Genomic DNA, 6,000 nt, shown 5'->3' with positions numbered 1-6,000 from the left:
GGCATGGTTCTGTCGTATTTTGCACAAACCACTGAAATCTGACCAAGTTACCCGGGCTAACATAAGCATTAAAAAATTACTCTGGTAGGCGAAATAAAATTTTACCAAAATTTAAATCTCTATGTACCTCACCAGGCTGCTTACACTGAGCCAGGATACCCTGTTCTGTTGAAACTAGGATGTTGCACAGCTAGGAATAAATGTAGAGAAGGCTTTCTTTATGAATGATAGCTAGGGCTTTCACCTGGAAAGGTGGAAACCTATGAATCCACTCCACAGACCTTCTCTAATTTTTAATCCAGTGAATGTGTGATGTCAAGCATGAACAGTCCAAGCAGTAGATCCTAGGTCAGGTCTGAAATAACTTATATTGGGAAATCCAGAATGCTTGCACTAGATAACATATAATACAGCACCATGAGCCAAAATGAAGCAAAAAACCCCTATCTTTAAAATGGAAAATGCAAGCCTTCTATAGCCTCTTCAGACGTATCTGCCTGTCCTTTTATTTCAAAGCCAAGGCCAAGCTCATTAGCAGTGGAAGGCACCAGAATGAAGCAGCTAGTACCTGATCCCAGTCATATGCCATGGCTGGATAGTCATATGCCATGGCATTAAAAACTGACTTGTCCCCAAAGCAGAAGGGCATACCAAAGCAATCTGTCCGGATTTCAACACAGCAGTTTTAGGCCCAGAAAATAGAAATGCTAATGGATTTCAGATAATTACAAAATATGTTACTCCTACTCTGCATTTGAGTGTTGAGGTCTATTTATTCCACATTGTCCTGGAAGACTGGAAGGGAATATAACAGGTAGTAACTCCTGTTGCTACCCTATGTGAGACATTTGAGAAGATAAAGATTTATATTCATCTCTTGTTTTTCAAATAGTCAAGAGAAGTGTAGAAATGAAGTCTAGAGATAGTCATGCTTACTGTTGCCTGGAATGTCTTAGGCAACCTGCAGTCTGCAGTGCATAAAGGGATCAAAGGGAAGGTGTATAATCTCTCTGTGTGAGTCTATGAAGTGGCACATATAGAACTCCTGTCCAACTGCCTTGATTTCTTTCTCCCTTCTCTCCTCCTTTCTCTAATTTCTCTCCCCTTTTTTCTCTTCTTCCAGATACCGCACTTTGAAACAAAGTTTTAAAGATAATAGCACTTGTATAGGGTGGGCTGGCTCTTCAGGAATTCTCCAGTTTGGACGTGGTTCACAGAGTGCTGTTGCGCTCTCAGAGAAGGCAAAGAACATGCTGCAGGGGCAGAAAATATTGCATCTTTCTGGCCCTACAAGTAACAGCAAGTTAGACAGGAGCAATCATTGTTAACTGACTATCTGATCACCCTTAAGGGTGCACCGAGTGAAAAGACTAATGTGATTCTCTGATATAAAAGGAGAAAATACTGGGTTTGTGTAGAGGCATTATATCAGTTGTCTAGCAGCCGTACTGCTGTTACTAGAATATTATGTCTATTCCTGCCATATAGGATTGAAGAACTAAAGAATGGAGGGGGTTCAAGATGATTGAAAGATTGGGAAATATTGCCTGCAATGAAATCTTCAAAGGCCTGAATCCATTTAGCTTAAAAGAAATGGTGATTTGATTATGGGCTGTAAATTCTAATTTGGGTAACAATCTGATTGTAGCTGGCTCATCAACGTTGTAGATAAAGATAAAAGAAGAATCAGTGGCTGCAAATTGAAGCAAGGAAAGTTCAGGTACAGAAATAAAAGAAGGTGAAAATTTTAAGAAAAGGGATAATTAGCCACTGAGATAACCTAACAAGATTATTGTCAGGTATATTGTTAGGTTGTTGGGTTTTGTTTGCTTCTTTTAATTTCTTTTATAAAAGGAATAATTAATTCAAGAAAATTTATTCAGGTAAGCATTATGGCATGTATTATTCAAGAGTTTAGAATGGATGATGGTGATGATGATAATAATAATACGGAGCTAACATCTATTCTGAGTGGAAGCCCAAGCTCATTTAATCCACCAGTATTTTGCCACTGGCTTTATTTCATTGTTGCTTTTGATTTTATTAAAAATCCTTTCACCACACCAAATTTACTGGTAAAATAAGCATACACTATCCCTAGCAGAAGCAAAATATGTTATTTCTGAAATAATTAAAAGGAAAGGAAGAAGCATTTGCTGAATATGATTGAAATCCTACCATTGGTTAGTCCATTTTCAGAACAGTGTAGCACAACTGTGCCAGGGCAACCGGCCCAAGCTCCTGAAAGGGATGTGGTCAAAGACAGCACTTTAAAAATAAAAGGCTTGTTGGGGTTTCTTTAAGCCCAATTTCCATGCACCTGTCTACAGTACACCACCACAAATAGTTAAATTGGCACAACACAAAACACAGCTGATTGTGCCAGGACAGCATGATAAATAGTCAAATCTGGCTTTGACTGAGGCGAATGGGAACTTTCAAAGCCAGCTTCACCACCGAAGCGTGTATCTCATGTAACCAGCTCATAAAGCAGGATACCAGACAGAAGAGGGCAATACTGGTATATTGACCCTTCATTGCCAAGGTTGTTAAGACAGTAGGGGTTTTTTAACACAGTATATTTGAAACGTGCTCCTTGTATTTGTTAATGAAAGAGAGCTGGAGTGCTTTTACCACAGAGCAGCTTTGATGCAAACCACAGTCCCACATTACATTTGCTAATAGCAATACTTCACATTTCCAGTCTCTAAAGGAAATAATACACAGTCTTAATGGCACTCTTCTTTTTGAAGTTCAGCCTCTCCCATGAGCTGTACATTACACCCAGCAGTCATCATGGAGGGAGAACGGGACTGTGTTTTTCTTAGTGTTTAGGGCTCAGTGAGCTGCTGACTCAGAATCACCTTGCTCGGAGATGTGCCTTCCTCACACATTAGTCCTTTGCCTAGACCGCTAGAGCCATTTAAAGAATATTTGATTCTCTACATGGCAGCATGAGTTTTGAGTAATATTCCCATAGCACTTACACTGTGGTTCAAAATAGCATCTATATACAATTACTCTTACAAGATGATTTATTTTTAGCATACAGCCCAGAGCATTCTTTAATGCCCACATTTCATATTGCATTTGTCTTTGATTTGTGCTGTGGAGAAACCCTAGTTAATGCAAAGTTCATCCAACAATATTTTTTTAGCATTTTTGAACTGACATGCTATTTTGAGACAAGATTAGTTATTCCCTCATCTAGCTACTGTATTTTCATCTGCTGCTAACAGGCCTCGAGCCAGCTTTAATATGTCATGTCCTGACAAAAAGAGGAGAGAAACAGTGGAAAGGAGACAGAGCTGTGTATTTATATCCGCACAACACATACAGGGTAAAGGAACTCAGCTAAAAATGCCCATAAGCTGCCAGTTAGATAGTGTGGTAGCCAAAAAAACATCCTTGATAGCTTCTTGTTAAGCTTTAGGTGGAGTGTCACAGCAGTTTAAGAACCTGTCAGAACAAGCAGTCTCACCATTGCCCCTGACCCTGGTGAATTATTCCAACTGCTTCGTCTGTGATCACCCAAACTTTTGTAACCAAGCTGGAAAAAAGGTTAAGGACTCGATTCAATTGAGTCCCTCACCTTGGTGGCATCAGCTGGATTAGGTCCCTGCTGTTGTTGGCTGGGCAACTGCCAGTGCTGTCACAAGAGAAAGTGGGAACATGCATCTCAAAAAGAGCTTTGAGTGAATCTGCTCGAGCTGCCTGGCCAGTGAATTCATACCTTTTCCATGTGTATTAAATGTTTTGCTACTAGAAATTAGGACATATTCAGTCTGTATGAGTTGATTCAGGTTCACTAACACCTGCATTATTACAGAGCATCTAGTAGGTTTTATAACGGATAGATATAAAAGCAAGGTGGTTTTTATAGTCTTAGATTTAAAACCAAACTGCCAGGGAAATTTTCTCTTACACAGAGCTGGCTCCATCAGCCCCTAACCCAGCAGCTTCTCCATTCACTCCCTCCTCACCACAGTGCGCCCCGTAGCCCTGCAAGACCGTATTGCCATCACCAAATTAGAGGCCACAAGGACTGAGGCTTGCCAGGTCTGCTCTGCCTGAACTTTTCTTGATCTGCCTGCAGATCTAAGGTGTCTATGGCTAATTCATTCTACTTTTGTTTATCTTTGTGTGGTACAACCACGGTTTTATACAGAGAGCTGTAATGAGCAGTTATTCTGTGTAGAATGAGATATTTGCAACTCTAACACAATGACGTCATGTAAAGAAATACAAGCCTGCTACAACAGCAGAGACCTTGAGAAGCAGAGAGGCGGGATACGGCACGGAGGAGTGTAAATCTGGGCTGATAAGAGATGGGGCACAGGCGGCACTGGCGTGCCCACAGCTATTAATGCTCACCAGCAGGCAAAGCAATGCAGACCTGAACAAAGCTGGTTTTAACAGTAACAAAAAGAAAACAGTAGTATCTAACATAAAGAGCACCGTGGATAGTGGGATGTAACACGGAGCGCAGAACAACGAACAAAGAGAAAGGTGCCAATGTGTGATAGTAAATGTATAAAAATGGGTAGAGTAAAGAGGAAGAAACCAGGAACACCAACACTGGATTGTTCCCAGTGAAGGAGTCCAGAGGCTGATGGCTTATGGCCTCATCCTCTCCAGCAGTACAAAGCCTCTGACTATCAGTTCAGAGGAGAAATGCAAGGGTGAGCATTCCCCAAGAAAAGCACAGAAAATTAAGAACTGTGTGTTGACATTTGAATTGTATTATTACTATTCTTGAGACTTTTCCTGTATAGACGTAGTCTAATTGCATTATTACTCACTTTTTAATGTAATAAATAGATCCAGAGTAAATATGATACTTGAATTAGACTGTTAAGATTTCCATTACACTAAAAATAAATTTGTGGCTTTACAAATATGTAGTCTTCTTCCTCTTTGCCCATAAACAAAATTTTGTGTACCACCTCCTCCTCAGTTGCACTTGTTTACCAGTTTGTGAACCATTGGTGATGAACTAGAGCCATGGTCAAAATAACTCTGAAAGAAAACCAGCAATCACCTAACCAAAACCACTTGTTTGTTCCTGGTTATCAGGTCCTGGTCTGGTCTACCACATGCTCCACAAAAGTTAAGCTGCCATAACGAATGGTGGTACAAGAACAGGGCAAGCAGAGATGGGCACTGCTTAAATCAACTGCTGCCAATGGAACTGCAGCCAAAGACGATGCTCTGGCTTCCAAAAAGAGCTAAGAAGATTTAGCAGTCCCAGCTGCTCCAGCAAAAGGATGAAGTCAAGATGTATGCAATTTAGTTATGTTATTTGTGAAATAATGTCATTGTATCTCTTTTAAATGAGAGACTAACCATAACATAAACCAAAATAATTCAGTTAGTTTTTGCATATGTTAAACAACCACAAGTGACAAAGATCAGACCTGGAGGCACAAATATTGGAGACATCTATAAACCCACATAATCAGCTTTCAAATCAATCAGCATGCATATATTAAGCAATTAAACAGCTAACAATGACTAATTCAAGATTTCTATCCAGCTTTATTTTCTATCACAGACAGCTCTCAGTTTGATATTACCTATGCAACACCACAGGGGCCATGGAAAGTTGTGGTCTCTCAGAATGAGGGGAGATCACTGTCCCATGAAAGAAATCATGTTGCATAGCTGAAACAGAGACGTGATTTAGAGATGCAAGGGTTATTAAAGGTTTTACATATCTGGGAAGGGGAAGACGCTTAAATTGCTTTGATATGGAATAACCTCTTGTTATACGAGCAGCATTTTCAACAGGTAAAACATCATCAGTAAAAACTGTGGTTTCTAATGAACTTCAGATTTCCATCTTTTTATAAAATAAAGACTAACAAAATTAGAAAATTTTGCTTTATTTTCTGTTGAGCCAGAGTTTTTCAATTATTTAGAGAAATCACTTTTGTCATTTTTTAAGATTAAAAAAAATTGTGAAATTGTGTATCCTCTATTTTATTATATTTCTACAAT

The sequence above is a fragment of the Falco biarmicus genome, chromosome 5 (assembly GCF_023638135.1).
Source record: "Falco biarmicus isolate bFalBia1 chromosome 5, bFalBia1.pri, whole genome shotgun sequence".
Taxonomy (NCBI): Eukaryota; Metazoa; Chordata; class Aves; order Falconiformes; family Falconidae; genus Falco; species Falco biarmicus.
The sequence above is the reverse complement of the archived record's forward strand: the minus strand, read 5'-3'. Positions refer to the sequence as shown.